The 21,104-nt window shown below is 46.2% G+C and overlaps 1 protein-coding gene across 4 annotated transcripts in view; it reads left to right on the forward strand.

The window, feature by feature from the left end:
- The window catches only part of sano (CABIT domain-containing protein serrano), a 144,325-nt gene that overhangs the window by 43,220 nt on the left and 80,001 nt on the right, over positions 1–21,104 (forward strand). For all 4 annotated transcript variants that reach the window (XM_069125404.1, XM_069125402.1, XM_069125403.1 and 1 more), the window contains exon 2: positions 9,252–9,307. The gene's annotated coding sequence lies outside the window, so the exon portion shown is untranslated. The remainder of the gene's footprint in view (positions 1–9,251; positions 9,308–21,104) is intronic.

The raw sequence follows: 21,104 nt of genomic DNA on the forward strand, positions 1-21,104 counted from the left end.
CGGTGATCAACATACTCCAACGATCGTTCGATTCCACTGCAATCGAGTCTTGTACGCGAATCGTTGAAATTCCACGCGTTTGTTTCTTGATAGGATTAGATCCTTTTTAATAACGTTTGCTCGATCGTAGTTGCGTTAGGTGATCAGTTAACCTTGTACGCATAGCAGGCGGATATAAAGTTAGAGAAATTGCGGGTAAAAAGGAAAATTCTAAATGTAAATTTCTCGAAGGTACGCGGCAGTCAATGGAATTTTCCATTCTCTTAATTTCTATCAGAACTCTATAACTGGAATAATATTGGAATAATATTTATGTAAGTGTAACGTTACACCACATCCGATTCAGCAACGAAATCGCGATAAATCATTGCGAGCAAGGGCTCGAACCTCGTTCGATTCTCCAACGTGAATCGACAAATTTCAATTGAAATTTCAGCTCGTAGCATTTAGTTAGAACACGAAACGCACTGATCTAGGCCAGTGGCCCACGCTACTCGTAACTCGCGTTAAAACCGTGCGTAACAGGCGGTGAAAGGTGAGGGAAACGCTGGATGTCGATGTCACCGGTCGAGGTAAAAGTGGGTAAAGAGACTCGGTTAGCGTCCGCGAGGGTCGCGTGCCGCGACAATTAAGCGATTAAAGACGCTCGGCGTCGACTAGAGTCGCTTGCGCAAATTGCGCGATGACGCACGTCCCTCTCGTGATTTCAACGGCTTCTATTATTGCTCAATGCAACCGGTCGATCGGTTACAAGGATCTCTCGATCGCGCCGATTTTTATGTGCTTCGATGGAATACGCGTGCCTGGACGACTGATAATCGCGTGCGAGTAAGAAGCATCGATCTTCTTGGCGATTATTTCCTCGAGAAAAGCGTGCGTACGTTTAACGAGAAGATTAAGGTGGACGGAAGTCGGTTGCAATTTGCCTGTACCCGAGTTGAGCGATTTCGTGTGTTCTCGACGTTTCGTGGGATACTTTTATCGGAAAGGAGAAGGACTGACGGTTCCTTTCGAAAATAGGATACTTTCACTGCTACAAAATTCAAGTCTCGTTAATATTTCCGTTGAATCTTGATGACACGCGATTGGAAAACGACGGGGTCTACAGAGGAATCCAGAAGAAATCGTGAAAGCGTGCTGGAAACCGAACAGGATCGTAGCGGGCTGACTGTTTATCCAGGTGAAGGAGACTCGTTTTATCAATTCCCTTCTGCAAGAAAGTGCGATGCACGGTAGCGTCGAGGTCGTTTTACCTTTTTCTCCGTCGCTTTTTACACGATCGGATAGAACTCGTGTTTCCATCAAACGGCCACAGTAGCCGTTCCAACTTCTCTCTTCAAAAATGTACAATTATTATTCGTAAAATTCGATTCCAGTTTCGCGACTAAAATAATGCCACTAAATTATCTAACGGAGTTTAGCAAAAATTCCTAAAACACAGTTCCTAACTCGAAAACGGTAATCGCGAGAAAGGAGGAAGAGGAGGTGGAACGATAACGCGTGAGAGTGACCGAATCGAGGCAAAGAGCGGTCCCATTGCTAGCAATAGTCGGTCGCGATCGCGGTGATAGTCGCCGGATAGCAGCGGAATATTGGCTAACTATCGCGTTGCATTAGCATATCTCCGGTACGGTAAAGGCCTGCACCATATTCAGCCGTGTAAACTGCTCGATAAATTAAACGTGCTAATCGAACGTCGTTGCAATAAACGCGTGTAATCGAGCGTGTGGCGTGCCGATTCAGCGTTTCTGATCGCCGATCAATGGCAACAGACATCCGAGAAAATTCGTCGACAGTCCGCTCCGATCGTTCGCTTTCTTCGTCGTCCAACGAGTAGTACGACGTATAACGAATTCGCATTATCCGATTACTGCGTTATTTCGTATTTAGAGGTTCCAGCGTCGTTGAGATTCTTGGAAAAGTTCACAAAGATATAGAGGGTGTTCTCGTTTGAAAGTTTGTCAATTCGCCATTCGGATTGTCGAAGCGAATAGTCCTGGAAGTTAATTGCCTTTCCGTCTGTAACGTAAAAAGGATTAGCTTGCCTTTGTGTTTAGCTACAAATACCAGAAAAACTTTATCACGAAGGATCAATCATGAAAGCTGTCCTTCGCCGGCTTATTTAACTGGCGTCATTGGAGCCAGCCGAGTGTCGAGGCACGCACGTAAGCGTGCGATCCTTGTAAGGATTCTACTCGCGAAGATCCGCTCGCGGAGGACGAGCATTCCGACGATCGCGACCGCTTTTTCGGTCGCTCGTCCGCGGAAAGTTAATTTCGTTTATTAGGGGAAGTAACGAGGAAGAAAGGGAGAGAAAGAGGCAGATCGTCGAGAGGGGCGCCTGCTCGCCGGAAACCAGTTTCTTCGTACGTGCTTCGGCGAAATTTTATTTCGGGCGCGTTCCACTGAACGATTATCCTTACCGAGAAAATATGGAGGTAAAGGGAGCAAGCAGAAAAACCAACGTCCTCTCCGATTTCAACCGCCCTCTTCAGCCACGAGATCGCGATTAGTCCACTTGGAATTCGTGCCTCTTCCCTCTACAAAGAATCGACCTTTTCGATCTCGATGCGAATATTCAACGACGGACCCGTATCTGATCGTATAGTTGATAAATGGCAAGGTTTGGAGATAGACGGTTAGGAGCTATATTTTGTAGGCAGAGACGGTGGAATCTGCCGCTAGATATTTTAGAGTTTCGTTGGTCGTACGGCTGTCTCAAGGTCTGTTTCAAATTATACGCAGAGAAATCCAAAGATAACTATTACATCGTCGTAAAAAGGTATACTACTATAAGCAGATACGTAGAAACGATAAGAATTATACGTATAAAGATATTCGTATCGTATCAACCCGAAACTCCAAGGTTATCTATCTAATTCCAAGTTCCCGGGCATAACGAGGAAGCAATTTAAATTTGTAAACCACAGACATGTCCTACTATAAATCACCTTCCGCTTTACCCTGAAACCAATAAACCCAGAATTTTGCGAGTTACGGAAACACCCTCGTTAGAGAGGTCAGCTGGACGAATCGTGGGCGTTAAGCGTTAAGAGCAGCCGTGACGCACTTAAGATAGAGTCGGCGAATTGCCTGTTATCCGTAGGGATGGTGGCGGCGATCGAGGAGCAATTGCCACGCAGCTATCAGCGTGCACGTCGGCCGGTCGACTCGTAAACAGGGCGTAGAATAGCCGTACGCGGATAGCGGGGCTGATTTCGTGGCTAGATAAAGAAGAAGGCGGCAGAATCTTTACGGGCGGCTGCGAGAGACGTCATAACTCGCGATCGCAGCCACCGTTCGTGAAATTACGAACGCCATTCGCGCGGAGAACGCGTTAATTGAATAAAGCTTTAAACGGGCCGCCTTATCTGTCGGTTTTAAAAACCGAAGTCTCACGGAGGAGTCGTGACTTTCGTACTAGTTGCAGCGATAGGCGAAGGTTTTAACCTCGTGCATTCCCAACACCGATCGCCGTACAATTTACCAAGTTCTTCGACCGAGTCTTTAACTTTCTTCGAACCGACCAGATATAAAAATTAGCTTCTCTGAACGATCGAAACGCGAATCTCTGTGATCGGGGTATGGCTCTCAGCATCGAGCGAGGAATTGTCTAATAATTCAATTGCAGGCTCGTGAGATATCCCGACTAGGTGGAGGTTCGTTAATACCCCTAAGTAAATAGACTGGTAATAACAGATAACACGCACGAAGGCGAATGTATATTCGCGGTCACGCAAAAGAGCGAGAGAAGGAAAGCAAGAGAGGTACTTAGGGAAGACTCGGTTGATTCGAACGGAAGCGTCTCGAGATTTCTGGCGACGATAGTGGACGAGTAGTGCGAGCGCGTTATCGACGCGATTAGTCGAAACGCGGAGTGGCTCGTAACTCCGTAGAACGCGGTGAATTATCGAAGGAAGAGTACGCGGCCCCGGCAGCCGGCCGCAATAACACCGGCCCGTATCCAGCGCGACGATAATTGCCGGTTCGTTGGCTATGTACGTGTAGCCCGTTTTCCCTTCGCCTATTTCCCCTCCGCCTTTCTCCTTCTAACCGTAGCGTCGCTGGTCCGTCTCTGCAAAGGTTATGCTCTTGCGAGACGGGTTGAGCAACGAGTCGGATCGCGTCTACCGGGTGTCTTTGCGCATTATTGTCAATTTTGTTGTTGGAATTCGCTGAAAGTAGCGGAGCACACGGATGACAATGGCGGGATATTTGTCCGGAAGGAAAATAATCGATCGTACGAAACTCTTTTGGAGTGAAGCAGACGAACGGTTGACTCGGATTAAGACGCATATTTAACCAAGACACTCCGTATAATGGACGATTCGTGGAAACTACAACCGCATCGTCTTCGGACACGGAGAGCAAAGGGTCGCCGAGGTTTCTTATTGCCGCGAAATTTCACCAACGCGCGAGATTAATTTTAGCGATAGACGATCATCGCCGATACGCGGGGCTAATGAAACCAATTCGAGAACGATTACCCTAGTGGCCCTTAGGTGTATCTTCTAGCTCTTCTGCCAAGTTCAAACCACTCTAACATCGCGCATCCTCGTGCTAGAAATCATTCGCTTACCTCGATATCCTGGCGATTGGCCACTGAAATTGTGTGAAATTCGCCTGCGGTATCAATTAGCGCGTCGACGATCCCCGGATAAGATCTTGCAAATACTTAAAGGATCTACATCTGGCGAAGTTGAAAATAAATTCGTTGGAACAAGAAACGATGCAGGCAAAAATGTACTGTCGTTAATGAACTTCAGTTAGAAAGGAGTAAACTTGAACGAAGGTGCCGAATTAATTTGCACGCTTAATAGAAAAATTAATTCCCACCGTTTACTTCCTTCGCCATACGTAGATTACGATCGTGAACGATCCGATTGAGTCGAAAGAATTCCCAGGAGCGAAACAAAAGCGTGCCAAGTCCGAGAAGTCAAGGGAAGAACAAGTGGAGTGTGGAGGTGCGAATCGACGATAATTCGAAACGAGAAAAAATGCTCGGTGATTGGCATCGATATTTGCGAAGACAAATCAAGTGGAATTCCGTAAGGAGGTGGGGCAGGGGGGAACAAACGACGGATCGAATCGTGCAAACGATAAAAAGTATCGCGATCTCGATTCCCCTGGCGGTAAAGTGCAACGATGCAGCTAAATAGGCCGTGGTCTCACGCTCGCTGCTGCATCTAGTGTTCGACGCGTCAAGGTTGCCGCAGGATCGATGTCGCGAGCAGACCTTTTCGCGATTTTGCAATGAAACCTGCAACGACAGTCGCGCAATCTCGCTTATTGTGCGCGTTTACGTTTCTCGTCGCATCGTCGAAGAATATTTCGCGCGTCTGATGTTCGGCTAGCGGACGAGACGGCAATTATCGGCGTGAAATCGATGCTCGCGGCTTTACACGAGAGTCCGCTATTTATGTCGTTCGCGGTGAAATCAGAGAATCAACGGGGATGAAAGTTGTACGATTTTGTCGTTAGAAATTTAGAATCAGTTACCTTTCAGTGTGAGAAATTTAGAAAACACGCTTGCCATTCCGGATCCAGAGACTCGTACAAATCCTAATTTAGAAATCTTAGAAATCTTCAAATCTTTTAATTTCCTTAAAATTTCTATTCTATGAGAGGTCAACGATCTTCGAATCTACACGATGTTAAAGCGTTAACCTTTAAGTCACGGTCAGAGTCGGAGAACGACGGTTCGATTCGAACAGGCCACGCGGCTCGATCGATTTTTCCAGAATTGTAGGATTCGCGCCCGAAGCGCCAACAGGGACGGTCGTTGATGTGTGGCGTCATTGGTTATACGTTGCAATAATGCTTCACGACCAATTAAAATGCACTGTTGGATACTGATATACTGCAAATTAACCGGCGGTACGTTGCCGCTTAATCAGCATATTTATTGCTGCCAGCCAGCCAAGTCAGAGGGAAAAGAAACACATGCCGTGAGGGAATACGAGAGGGAAAGGAAGAAGCGGACGGGACTGTGTGGCTCAATGTTGCAAGTAGTACCAATTTCATTCGAGATACGTTGTTTAATCCTTCCATTTGGATAACTCGAATACGTGGCTCATATAATAAGAACCCTCCGGGCAGCTACGAGCTACGTTGCCCTACTAGTTTTCGTACGAATGCAACGTATAACGTATCGTTGGCTGAGAGACTTAACCTTTCCCTCCAGTATATCAAGCTGCACCTCGTTTTTCGTTTCGCGCCATCCACGATCTTCTTTCACGCTCGCAGTTTCGCTTGGGAAATTTATTGGACTTGTTTGTTTTTTCTAAGCTGAGAACGCCAAGATATTGGCATCATTTCCTTCGTTTTCTAGTCAGGAGAAAGTATGCTTCTGATCTCTAAAAGTGAAAAAGCAGCTTCCCAAGGAGTTATGTGATTGTAGAATTTGATACGTTGAACCGAAAGTGAGCATTTTTATCTAGAAGTGGAATCTAGAGTAACTTTCGATGATAGAATTGAATAATTTAAATTAATTGGATTGAAATTTAAAGATAAATGAAATTGTAATTGATCCATAGAGAATCGAATTTTACAACGTCATCGATATATTCGGACATTTAGCGTCGTATAACTGATTGGTCTGTAACTCGGTGACGCCTGATGGATATTTATCCAGTTATTATGTTATTGCGCCGCGGCCAATTAGTTTTATCTCGGCTAATCTTCGACCGTTTCTACCGACGTTTATTGCCGCTCGTTCCTTTCTCGCTCCGACTATTGCCGTCTTTGCTTCATGGTCAGACACCTTCGGCCAGTCAAAAGTGAACTCTATACTTTCGTCCTGAACGTGGAACACAATTCCTAGCTAAGTTAACTTCATAGTATCCGTTGAAGATAATAATTCCAAAACATCGCATAGATCACGCGCGGAATCACATAGAACGGAGCGTAGAAGACGTAGAAAGCGAAAAGAGAAAATGCACAGTTTCTTCGACTTTCGTTCTTCGATCAAATCAATCTCGAGAAACTATAATCGAAATAATATCGAGCATTTTCGTTTGATAATTGTATCAACATCTTTATACGGTAAACAGTAAACTCGTATCCTTCGTAAGGATCTAGAAACTGAAATATTCTCACCTTCTAAATTCTCAAACAGAAACGCTCTTAACAGGTAAGAAGCTTCAAGATGACGGCTAGATTCGGTAGACCAAGTTGGAAAACGTAGACAATCGCGTGCAGGAACACGGCCCACGCGGTCGCATATTTACGCGGCAGAGCGTGGAGCGCGATTCGAACGCGGACACGCTGTCCGGCCTCAATTTGTCCGGGTGTTTAAGCGCGCGTTTCGCGCGTTTCCATCGCGCGTATCTATCGGCGAAGATCTCTCGAGCAGGCGGATCCGCGAAACGCGAACGACCGGCTCGCACCGTGTCGCCGCCGGAGAACACGGGATCCGGCCGACAGATAAAACGGGAAACGAGGCAACGAGGCAACGAGAGCCCGGTCGATAATCCCAACCGCGAGAGCAAATTTAATGACCCGCGTGCTCGCCTATCCAACGCTTCTCCGCGGCATTCCTTCTGCAACATCTCTGGTTTCTCCTCGCGTGGTTGCGATAGCGATAGGATACAGGCTGATTTTTGGCTCAGATGGTTGGAATTAAAATTCACAGTTTGCGCGGATATAGTTACTTGTGATTGGGAAGTTTCTACGTATTGCGATGCTAGTTACTTTCTTCGAATTCCCCAAACACGAGTTCGACACTAGATCCTTTGTTGGAACAATATCGAAACGCCTTCTGCTTTCGTTCGATTCTGCGATCGAGAAATATACCGAGCTAATATTCCACGCACCGAGGAAAATTTCCACGATGCATCCGTCAAATATTCTAAATTCGACGTGGAAATTCGTCTACTCGAATAGGAGCGATAGTACCAGTTTTTGGAACGTGACACCGCGTGTCGGCAACAGGCTCTCCAACTGCACCAGATTATCCAAGTAGAAAATGTAATGGAACGAGTAAAGTTTGCGTTCACGCGTCGTTGAACCCGACCGTAGGACCGGGCCTCCGTGGAGAACGGCGATGGGGCGAAGGGGACGGGAAAGAAAGAGAGACAATGCCGTGGACGATGGAACACCGGTGCGATTAGGTAACCGAGAACCGTATCGACGTGTTCTCGGACCTGACGACGTGTGTGGGTGTACGACACACGTGCAATCCGGGCCAGATAGGTGAACACGTCGAATAGATAACGCATTGCATGGGCTCGTTCCAGATTCCAGGCTGAATCAGTCCAGTTTTCCCCAGCAGACGCCGTGAAACTGCTTCGAACGTTCTAGGGAATAATTGTGGGGATATTTCGAGTTGGAAATGGACACGAACGATGTGCATGTAAATCGTAGATGATGTTCGCGATTAAAAGTATTAAAACTAAAAGTAAGAGTAGCTACTGTGTGACATAAACTATCGTAATAGACGATTATAAAAGAAGAGATAAACTAGAAACTAGAACAATTACGCTGTACAAATATAATCGAAGTCCCTAGAAAATCATCGAAAAGTGCGAAATCGATCGAGATCGACTTTAAACGACCACGGGGCTAACGATTACGTTTCTAATGGAAAAACTAAGCTAACAGCCGGTTTCGGAAGGGATTAACGCGACGGGACATTCAAATTTTACAATCGATCGAACGGTGGGCGAACGACGCATTAACTCTCGATAGTTTAACGATCTTCCGAGGACTTAAGCGAAGCGGAAAGTTAATTCCGACGATTGATCGTCGTTTAGAGAGAGTGCAAGCACAGTTGCACAAATTAAAGCGTAACGGGTAAATGGCTCGTTAACTCATGACCGTTTCTCTTTCGTTTTGTTACGTCGTAACATAAAATCTAATACTTTCGAGCGAGAGTCTTCGGACGAAACTAGGCTATGAAAGAGATGGATAAGCTTGCGTATACCACTGACTATAAACTAAGATTTATAGATCAAACCTGCAAAGTGGCTGTCGCGTCATCTTCATTTCGAAGATTTATGATTTGCGGATATTCCGTTAATCGCGTAAAAACCTTAAGTTTTAATTGACACCGATTGAACCGAAATTTGAGTCTATTCAAATCCAAGAGACCATTGAACTTGAAAGAAGCTCGACAGCATCGATTTTTTTGCCCTTTTCCAGTATGGTATCCAATTTTTGCACGACTGTATCCTCTGTTATAATTCTATCGTTTTAATTTCATGGCGATTATCGATCAACGACTCATACTGTTCCCTTTTTTTGCTTTTCAGGAACGATAGGAAATCGAAAGGATCGAGCACGAAAAGAAAGAGGACCAACATTGTCGGTGAGTCGAAACATCTGTAGCACGTTTTTCATCGAGTCATCGGCTCTCAATTAACGCGTTTTTAATCCCTGCTCTTTTTTCCTCCTGTCTCCTGGATCGATGGCTTCCTTGTTTGGTTTCGATTATGTAAGAATCTGCGGACAGGAAGTTTGTTTTTCGAACGATTTCATGCGAGCTTCGAATTTTTTTTATCTCCTGTTTCTTAATGATACTTTATTCTTCCATTTAATGGGTATTTACATAAAATTTGGAATTTTAAGCGATCGAATTAACCTTGAATCAAAGAGAAGGACAGAAGGTCCGTGCGAGGGAAGGGGCGGGTAATTCGAAGCTATCGAGTGGAAGAAAAATTAATGCCAGTATACCGGTCGACACATTCCCCTTGTCGATCTTGTATCGTCTTTCCAAAGTTGCGGCTTGCGTTTCGCTAACATCCGGTAGTTTCAGAACGCGACACCGTGAACGTATTATCGCGTTAAGAGGAACGCTCTGTTACTCGCAGAGTTAATGGATCGTGAAAAGCACTCAATCGATCGGCGTTTCTTCCTCTTCTGGCCTTTCTTTCCCTTGGTACCAAAGAGATCGCTTGGTGCAATGACGTGATTGGGTTACACGCCAATCATCGATCCTCGGGTGTCGAGCTTCCGTCTCGGCCCTTAATCGCGCCCCATCGAATTTTCATGTCATCGAGCCCGACGAATATCAGAAGTCGCTCCGATCGTTTTCAACGTAGTCCCGAAAACGACTCGTCGTAGATGCAACGACAACAGTTTTACCTTCTTTCGCTAACGAGAGCGACTCTTGCACGAAACCAAGTAACGCCGATAATTCCACGAAACAAAAATAACCGATTAATCTGCCATCGCGTATCAAAACTCGCACAGCAAAACATGGAGTAATATTTCCCCTACACCTCTTGACTCTACATCACCCGATTGCCCGTCAATCCGTGATCACGTCCGCTCCACTTGTTCCGCGTATCAGCGACTTTATAAAAGACGCGAGCAGGAGAATAAGACGAAGAAGCAAAGAGAAAAGAAGAGGAAGAAGCAACCGACGAAGCAGAAGGAGAAGAAGAAGAAGAAGAAGAAAGAGAAGGAGAAGGAAAAGAAGGAGGTCCGATGCATCTGAACCAGCGTGACCCGGCGCAAAAACGGTCACGATATCTCTGACGCGGTGCATGGGAGAGGGAACAGGTAACGAGCGATCAGATTTCTATCAGGATGCAACAGTCTCCCCCTTCCTCTTTCTTTCTCTCTTTCTCTTTCCATCTCTTCTACTCCTGTTATTTTTTTTTTTTCGTTTTCTATCAAGTAACTAACCACCAACGATCTAACGACGACGAACTGTTTCGGTGGAGTGTACGGTGTACACGGCAGCAGCAGCAGCAGAAGCAGCAGCAGCAGGCCAGGCCATCGTGCATCGCCGATGAGAATATGACCCCTGCACGTACGACTCGGTCGCGCGGAGTCTCTCGAAGCGTGTACAGTGTATAGGCGTCGTGGCGCGTCTCCGGAGGCCAGGCCACGGTAGAACGTAGACTGTTGGCCAGGACTGAATGCCGTGTGTGTAGGTGATGGGTGCTCTCGCGCGCGCGCTCGGCCTGGTGGGAGTACCGCAAGGGTCAATCCATGGTGCAGCATTATATTCCGCACGGGGGCCTCTGAAGAGAGCGGGTTCACAGCCAGCACACGACGACGTTCGAACGCTTAATGGCCGGAATTTGTCTGGCCGGCAGGTACACTGACAGCCAGTCGGTTCAGCGTGGCTGTTGCGCTGCCCTCGGGCGAACCATGGACACGCCGCGAGGATCGGCGACGACGACCGGCTCTTCTATCAGACGCGGAGACCGCGACCAGTAACGTCACGCGGTTACCAACACCAACCTGCTTCTACTCCGCTATGTGGCACAATTTCAAGATTCGAGCATTTTTATTAGAGAGGATAGGTTTTATGGGCGGATGTCGGTTCGCGGAGGTCGATTAGAGAGGGAATGTGGAACGTGGGGAACTGCTGCTGGAATGGTACGCTGCGCAGCTCGGTAGTCGCTCGTTTTTCTCGTGTTTGCTCCGGCAGACGAACATTGGGACGCGTTGCGAGATTATCAACCTTTTAACGCCTGTGTTATGAAAACATAAGTCCACAATGCGATTTCTAACAAATACGACACAATGGGCAATTTGCATAATTGCTTGCACACGATATATAGACGCGTTACGAAGTAGTACAATAGTCGGCAAGAAATCAGGATTACAAGTCTTTTAATACGACGCGCAGATTTGTCGTGTAACGTACGTTTCGCGCGAGGCGTTAAACCTTAGATTATAAATGAGAGACATAGATCCCATATTAGCTCCCTATACTAGCCGTGAAATATATGATCTTACCTGGAAAGACCAGTAGGACGCGTAAGCCCTATCCTTCGGGACTGCTTCTCTGAATACTACAAATATTCTATGGCACTATTACCTCGTATTAGTTCCACTCAACGTACCTTGAGAAGCTTAAATCGTAAAGAGAAGAAAACGGTAGACAAAGATTGCTTCATCGTACTTCAATATCTTCCGAATCTGATCGCAGAATCTGATCGCTAAGCTTTTAACAAACCCTCTGAAGCGGCCCGAAACACTCGCGATTTCTCGTCAGCTAATCGTAATTGAATTCTCAAGCGCGGCGTCGTGTTTCATCGTGGACGCGTGTCAGCCATTTGCAGCCGTTTCCCACGTCGATCACGTTTTAATGGTCCCTCCTAGAAACGGACCGATGACGGACTGTCAAGCGATCCGTGGCTAGATAACGTTTAGAGGATCTCGCGCCTCAACACCGCTTCGCTTCCTCGTCCATTTACGACAATGCGAAAAGATATCCTTATCTAATTCAGGTCCTAATGTCAGGATCGTTAACGAACGATCAGAGATTGCCTGCGGTCCCTCCTCTCGTGTACCACTCTCGGCCCCGTATCTTTGACCTTGGTCAAAGGGTGGAACGCCAGCTCATAGCGAAAAATAACTTGGCCGTAATTAAACCATTGACGGTTCCTCGAGGTACCGTAAGGGTCAATCCGCTCTTCATCGAGTATCATCGATACTTCGAAGCGGCCACGTAGCCTTCGACCGATCTAACCACGCGACCGAGGTTCTTCGCTGGAATTTGTTCGAACGACAGGGAGGCGTAGATAGTTATCGATAGAGAGAGATAGATAGATAAAGAGACAGAGAGAAGTAAATGGTTTTCTAGTATTAAGAATGATTATTAAGTATCGAAATACTAAGCGTAGAAGCTGAAAAAGATGGTTCGCCGAGGATATCTCGAAGGTCGTGTCAAAATACGTCAGTTTCCATATAATTGTCTTGGCCGAAGATTTACGCGGACCGCTCTCTTCTAACGATTTAATGAAAAAAATTGCCTCTCCAATCAAGAGAGCGTCAGTTCGGAGAACGGACAAGTATCGAACGAGTTTCTTTAGATAGAAACGAAAGCTTTCCCTCCTTAGCAAGGAGCGAAAGTCGCGAAGGTAGTCTCGTCCCTTTGGGAGCTTGGACTATCAAGCAGACAGGGTTCTGGTTGGTTCACGCGTGCCGCGCGGAAGTGGCGAGACACTTGAGCTTTAACGACCGGAATTTGTCTGTTGAGGCAGGTACACGATACGACTAGGAAGGCAATCAGGAAGCGAAGAAAGTCGAAGGAGACTAACGAGTCGTACTAGGAATGGATAAATAGGCAGTCGTCCCTGGAGACTCTTTCCTTTCGGTCGCGACGAGTTCGTCACCGCGTGAGTTTGTACATCTCGCTATTGCTCGATATAATGTCCGATGGACGTTCATTTCGAGTAACAAGACTCAAGATATCTCGCTGCAACAGAGCTCCAGATTGACAAAAATTGATACCAACGAAATGTTTAACAGTTTCTCGAGTTCTCGCGAATTTTTACGTTCCTCGATCACTGTCACCTTTCTATTTTCACATATTTCTACTCTCGTTTTTTTGCAATTTTCCTATCGCATTTTCATTCCCATAGAAATTGAATTTCACAATTCCACCATGTCTCTCTTACTATTACGTTCGTTATCTTCACACATTCGTAACAAACGTTTCGCTGATTATCGCACAATCAATCGTCCGCGGCAAACAAATCGACTAAATTCTCGTTCGTTGAGTACGCCGCGACCAATAAACCTCTCCGCTTGGAAGAAGTCGTACGGGAGAATATTTCCATCGGTATCGGCCATAAATTAATGCTACCAGGAAAAGAGAGAAGCCGACTGTCAAAGGAGGCACGTTGACCGGTCAACACAATCGGCGTGCCGGTTGTGTAGCATGCCTTTTTCGGCGAACTGTGAACGTAGCCTGAGGTCTGGCATTCCCCCTTTCTTCGTCGTCGTCGGCCGGTTCGTCCGGGGTCACCGACGAGAGGTCACGTCGCTCGCATGGCATCGGTGACTTTTTCATTTTTCTCCTCCCACCCTCTCCACCTTCTCATACTATCTCTCTCTCTCTCTCTCTCGTCTCGATAGCCGGGGGCCTGACTGCTCCTCCGTCGCTGCCTCGTTTAAAGGAGTGGTTGAATGCATAGGCGCAGCCTTTTGCGAGGATTCTTTTGACCCTGACGCCTCGAGAGTTCTGCGATCTTGCTGACCAATGGAAGAATGGGCCGCAGTTCTTGGTTTTTTCGACGTTCAAAAAAAAAATCGTTTTTCAAGTTTTTTCGATTTAGTCTTCGAGTTGAGAAGCGGACGAGGCAGAGAGCGAGAGGTTTAGTGGTGTAGGAAGGACGGTTCGCTGAGTTTTCGCTGGAAGGGAATTGTTTGCGGGTAGCTCGAGCGTTTAACAGAATGAATGGAATGAAAGTTTATGTACTGTTACGCTGGAAGAGGAATTCTGCTTGATGGCGAACGATCGGAATGTATCGGGATTACTTGATACTGCGGTAGCCTATCTTCGTTGGTAGTTTCATGAAAATCAAGGCTATCAAGTGCGGTTGACGTCCGACAAGTCGTATCGAGCTATCTGACCACGAAAGGGGCGCGTCTACTTTCAATCAGATTCTTACGTACGCGTCTTCTCGAAAGGAACCTGATGCTGGAATTTAGAAACCAAAAATTGACGATTTACAGTTAACAACTGAGGCTATTAACGTACCGTTTCTTGTACTTTCGCGTCCTTCGAAATAAATATACTGGCAGCGCTGCTCGCGAAACTGTAGAAACCAACAGTCGTCGATCGACCAGAGCTAATCGATCGTTAAAAACTGGCAAGTTGGCGTTTGCCAATTTGTTGATTCAAAATCGATGATCGTAGTTACGTAATGGTAAACGCCCACTGATCGTCGCGTTGTTCAGGTTGTAGCTTGCCGGTGCAGAAACACATGGCTTTGAAACGTCGCGTACCCTCTAATCGCCTTACCCACGACATCGACCCGAAAAATAACGGTAACAGCTTCTTCCACGATGAATACTGTTCTTCTAACACTTTTTGCCGCGTGCTCGCTGCGTACGGCGCCAGTGGTCAAAGGTGCCCGCGTATAAAACCGATGAAGACGCACTCCGAAGAGAGAAGCGAGCGAGATAGACTCGTTGCACGTCGTGAGAGGCAGCGAGAGAGAAAACGGCTTACCGCATACTCGCCACTCCGTACGTCACCGGCGCGAAAGGATAAATGCTCGCGATTAGCGATTTATTTGAATTCCCGATTGCGCCGGTGAAACGGCGACGTTGACCGACTGTTGCTTCTCTTTCTTCCAAGCTTTGCCCCGAGCCTTCTTCCTGGACTCGGGGGAAAATTTTACGAAGGATGATTATCGAGGAACGCGAGATGAAAGAGGCGACGCCATAAAGAGACGTTTTTGCGACGTATCTCCGACATGCGAAGCTTGCGCGTATCTTTCTTAAAAGGAAGTCCCATTGGAATTTCAGAATAGAAGTTTGGTAAATTCGCCGTTAAAGGATATTGGAATGTTTTAATTCAGAGATAAGCGATCGGTCGGCGCGCGTGATTAGTACGATAACGAGTCTCCGAGGTATTTTGTAAAGGATCGGCTTTCGCTGTGCCTGTTTCGAACAGCGTTGCGCAGATTATGAAAAATTACCCTGCAATTGAGAAATGTCGCCACTTGGTTCTATGTACCGCGCGATTGCGTAAATCCTCGTTGCGATAATAACGAAATATTTCATCGTGATATAGGAGGTACTGGGCGAACGTCTTGGATTCTATGTAACTGTACACGATACTCGAACAATTTTCCAAGTCACGCTGTTAAACGTATCGACGAACAATTCACGCGAATAAACGCGCGTTGCAACGATTAAACAACCGTTCGGGACATTCGTAATTCGAATGGATTCCGAAACGTTGCGCTCCGCGAATCAACTAACGGTTAAAACGTCGTTTCAAGAAGAATTTACTACGGTTCGAATAATTTTCCGATCGTAACTGACTATCGTTGCATTTCGACGATTCTTTTCGTTAACGGTCGCGCTAATATTCGAATTATTTTGAGTCGCTGCAGCAGAGGAAGAGAGGAGGAAAGAGGATTAGAAGGCCAGGAATTATTCGCCAGGAGATAATCGAACGATCGGACATTTATAACGGAATCGATTACAAGTGGAGATCGAGTTGACCAACGGTTCGCGGGAATAACGACTTTGCGTAACAATTAAACCGCCATCCGGGATGCAGTTACGATCCTAGGAGATTTCTCGAACGTAGCGATTACGAATCGACCAGACAGCTCATCATTTAACCTGCTTCGAGTTGACGTTAATGTCGGTAGATTTAAAAGGCACTCGAATGGCTTGAATTGTGTCGAAGTAACTACTTCGCCATATTCATCAGCGATGATAAATTTCATTCTTCTAGTCCGCTGTTCCTTTGTAATTAGTATCGCGGCTAGCCGATTCATCGCAAACTCATCGAAATTCGATCTTACGAAATTCAAACGATCCGGTATTTCGTTATCGAGGAATTGAATACGCCGGTCCGTGTACATTTTAGAGAAACGCTTTCGGAGTGCAAAATTCATTCACGCAAGGGCAATTTTCGCATTGCCGCAAGACGCACAGAAGCTCGGTTCAATCGATTCCCATGATCGAAGGATCGGTTCGTCAGGGCCTGTACGTAGTCGCAGGACTTCCGTTCGCACGGTATGCGATTAGTCGCGAGAGGCGAATTGTCAAAAGCCTGGGCAAGGAACGTGGTGTACCGTTAAGCCGGCGTTCGCCTATCGAATATTCGACCTGTGACCCGGCGACGCTTGGCAGCGTGAACGCGGAAATGCAGACGTACGCTACGAGCCGCATCGACCTTCCACAGGTCGACTCTACGCAGAGTGCACTTTGTCTCTTGCCTTATCGTCGGTGCAGAACGATTTTTGAGCAGGAGCTGTCGTCGAAGCTGCTTCTTCTCGCGCAGAGACTCGAATCGAGTGACTTGAAACTTGGCTCGAGCTTACAAGGAATCTTAGCAATCGTTCTTATAAGAAATAGATAAGACACGACGATTAAAAGTTTCGTCCATCGAAAGATCGTTCGTAATTCTCTCAGCAAAACCTTTTGCGTTTCGAGAATCTTTCCGTTTGTCTCGCGAATAAAAGGTATCAGCGAAAGAGGAAGATAAATGCGTGTCAGACATGGAAGAAGTTGTCCGGTTGGCATTTAAAATTCCTTTTTAGCCAAAAGACGCGCGATTTCACGATAATAGATCGTTATTGGGGTGCCCGATACGTGCAGTCGTACTGTTACATTGAATTTCAAGAATACTTGCTAGCATAGGTATCGCGAACATTGATTGACAACTGTATACCTTCAATCACGATTATATTATAATCGCGGCCGCTGTCACGATTCCTCGCGCTATTACATATATTAGATCCGCTCTCGTGGCTCTGCCGTAACTTTCGATCCGTACGATAAGATTGACGTCAACACGACGCAATGCACCTCCTGTAAATACAAATATTTAATTCAGTCTCGGCAGCGCGAATCGCTTCCTCGTCGACGGCGCGAAAGAACCGACGTAAATACGTTCCACGTGGCGTACGAGGCGTGAAACAATGTTAATTGCGAATGTTAACCTTTTGCATTCCAGAAATTTCTACGATACGATCGATCAACGATCCCAACACTCTGAAAGTTTCGCATTCTCACAATTTTTCAAACAGACGATTTTCTTTCGAAACGTATCTCCAAGCTTTCTGAAATATTTCCCCCTCCATTCTGAAAGATCACGTTAAAATTTAGACGCAGAATTTCTTCACCGTGCAAATCGATGCGCAGCCCGACGTAAGATCGTTGCGCGAAACAATGCAAAATTGATACATAGCCAGGTAGGAAGCGAATGCGCGACACGATACAAAATCGACGTATAGAAACTCTGGGAATTCGAATCTTCCATCGAGCCAAGGTGTTTCAGGCAGAAATCCAGCTGCATCGCGGACCCTGTGGAAGCGGCGTTACAACGACCGAAAGAAAAGAGGCGCCTGACACGAATGCAAATCGGAAAAGATCGTGGTGTCAGATTCCGCAACGGGAAGTGGCTTTCGGAGGCATTGTGCCGGCCGGATTACACGGAATCTATCGCGCATTATACACGGGGCCGACTGAATAGATAGATAAATGGTCGGCGTGTACGGGAATAGGCCGAAGAAAGAATCGCGAAGAGAGAGAGCCGGCCTGGTACCACTAAAGTGTACACTGCCTAGGCTTCCTCGAACAATGGGGCTGTTCGCCTCTATAATCGGAAGTAAGTGTTGTTAGCGTAATGCGTAACTGTACATAGTGACCGGCTAATTTCGTATTATGTCCCATTACGTGTCGACGGATTAAGGAATCGGGATCCAGCGGAAAGCTTTTCGATCGTCCTCCATTCACCCTCGACTTTTCCATCGATCTTCCTTCCTCTTGTTTGGCGCGGCAAAATTGTACGGGTTCAAGTATAACTCTGTTTGAGAAATTTAAGGTGATATTGGGTGTAGTGCGTTAAATAATCACTCGGTGTTTGGGTCAACGATATATTTATTAACAACTGTCTTCTTTTGATCGTCTTCCATTCATCCTCGACTTTTCCATAGATCTTCCTTCCTCTTGTTTGGCGCGGCAAAATTGTACGAGTTCAAGTATAACTCTGTTTGAGAAATTTAAGGTGATATTGGGTGTAGTGCGTTAAAGAATCACTCGGTGTTTGGGTCAACGATATATTTATTAACAACTGTCTTCTTTTGATCGTCTTCCATTCATCCTCGACTTTTCCATAGATCTTCCTTCCTCTTGTTTGGCGCGGCAAAATTGTACGAGTTCAAGTATAACTCTGTTTGAGAAATTTAAGGTGATATTGGGTGTAGTGGGTTAAATAATCACTCGGTATTCGGGTCAACGATATATTTATTAACAACTGTCTTCTTTTGATCGCGTAGCGTATCGCTCTGTTTCGCTAGTCAGTCTCGCTGCGCGGTTACAACTCGACTTCATCGCTTCCTGGTTCAAACTCGACTGTCTATCGGATTCGATTCTTTTCTTTTTGTCGTCCCTCAATGTCCACGCGTTTGTTAGGCGTCCACGACCGTTACCAGGCACACCTTCTTCTCGAACATTGGGTGGAAGGACCGTCGGGATATTGACGGCTCATTAGGCACTTCGCTTCGGCGATATACATTGTTGCAACAAAGTGCCGCAACAAATTCTACATCTTATCGATGGTATCGCGTGCTTTTCGCATAGATATTTTTGCTCGGCAGTAATCGCGTACGCAGGTATAAGCATTTAACTTAGCTAAATGAGAGTTTCAGACACTTTCTATCTTGCTTAATTCACTCGAGACGTTTTACAACGACTAATGAGATTTAAATATAAATCGTGCTACTTGCAGTTTTTGTAAGGAGCAATTTACTTATCTAAAAGTAGACAGCCACATAGTTAATAATCGGTGTGCTCGATCAGAGTGCTAGATAATAATTATTCTGGAATTACACGCGTCAGCGGTATCGAGAAAGTGATATATGTTTTAAAAACGAAACTAGAGTAATTGCCTTGATTTCAAAACAGATCCGAACGAGCGATCGGCGAAGATTCTCGCCTTTTTTGGCCGTACCCGTTCTCGCTTCCTGCTCGACGATCGTTTGCACGATCACGCGAACCTTAGAAAGCGCGTTCTTCGCCTTACACGCGAAAACTTGCCTTATTTACATAATAACCGATATCGGAAATCCACTACACTTCACTCCACTCAGCCACGCATTATTGGCTTCTTCGATTTTTATCTTCGTGCCAGACAGTCTTTCGAATTTTCCCCAGAAATCATCCGAAATAGTACGAACCATTCTCACGCCGGATAAATAAATATTTTCGCTTTAAAATTTCCATCGGAGATTTCCACGGAGACTATAAATCTTCCCAGCCCCGTACTCTTATTCGCTCACGAGTTACCAGAAGCTCGTAAAACCCGGTTTCGCAATATTTGTACGTCGATCAACAAGAAAGTAGAATCGCGCGGAAAATGCGATTTTGTAACTTTCCTGTAAATTCTTATATGAGCGGTAGTTTTCTCGATCGTAATGCGAAAAGCGTGAAAGACCACGGTTTGTTTAACGCAGTGTTCCCGATTCAGTGGATCGAATAGAAAGAGGAGAGGTACAGGGACAGAAGAGAGGCGGAACGAAGCCCTTTCAGGCGCATCTCGGCGCAGCCATGCGTCTTGCGCCGGGCAGCAATGGCATTTAAATGTTAGCTCTATCTAGCCGCTGGTATTTCGCTGCAGTCTCAGGCCGCATCTCGCCGTTCTCTGTTCAATTTCGAAAGTTAAATGTCAATGAGCAGCTCGAACGGCCGCGTACACGCTGCACGCAGATGCACTTTTCGCGGCTTGGCCACGCAGTCGCGTGAAAGCACAGGAATCTCGCGCGATACGTCTGTATCTTCTTTCATCGGTCGTTTTCTGGTCTCTGGCAAACAATCCGTGAAAAATACCAGAAGCTTTGGAAAGGTGACGAACGGGTAGATAGATAGATCAATCGCAAGTAATTTGACGCGCGAAAGAATCTCTTTCGGAGTAAGAGGTTCGTTGAAATCTCGAAACTTCGCCTCACGACTTCGCTGCAAAAAATTCATTTCATCGTAAGGGACAGGGTATCTTCTTTCATCGAAGAAGAACGGCGTTGCGAGCATCGGAAACAAGAAATCGTCGAAGAACCGAGGTGCGTCTTCCTCGCCGCGAACTTTACTCGCACGTGGTACGTAGCGTGAAATTCTCTCGACCTCCTTCACACCTTTTCGACCGTACTTTATCTTCTTCTTTCTCTCCCTTCCTTTTTATCTTCGTTTTTCTTCGTTTTGTTCGTGCATCACGGCGCGCCGTTCAACTTTTCTGTGCAATTTACGTCGAAACATCGACGTGTGCCCGGTGATATAAAGTCGCTAAGTACCTGCGAAAGTAACTCGATTTCGATCGAAATCGGTGTTGGAGAAGTTACTCGGGTGAGAAGATGGTCGAAGGACGAATTCGTAGGCCGATGCAGAGGGTTCGCGCGAGTCGAGGATCCTCGATGCTGGTAGGCCATTATTGGCCATTAAATGGTCATTCGTTTGGATCGTCACTGGTGTTACGTGGAATGCAGAGACTTGTGCGCGTCAAATTTTATCTCGCTAACGAATGATTATTCCTAGGCGAGCCTGAGAATCATCGTTGGAATCTCGAATTCATTCGAGTTAATCGAACATGGTGCCGCTGCTTTTCACCACTAGTCCCATAAACGAAACGATTGGATAATCGAATTGCAAATAAAAAAGATGGAATCTCGAAGTCTGAAGAA

This window comes from Bombus flavifrons, chromosome 13 (genome assembly GCF_040668555.2).
Source record: "Bombus flavifrons isolate JBK064 chromosome 13, iyBomFlav1_principal, whole genome shotgun sequence".
Taxonomy (NCBI): Eukaryota; Metazoa; Arthropoda; class Insecta; order Hymenoptera; family Apidae; genus Bombus; species Bombus flavifrons.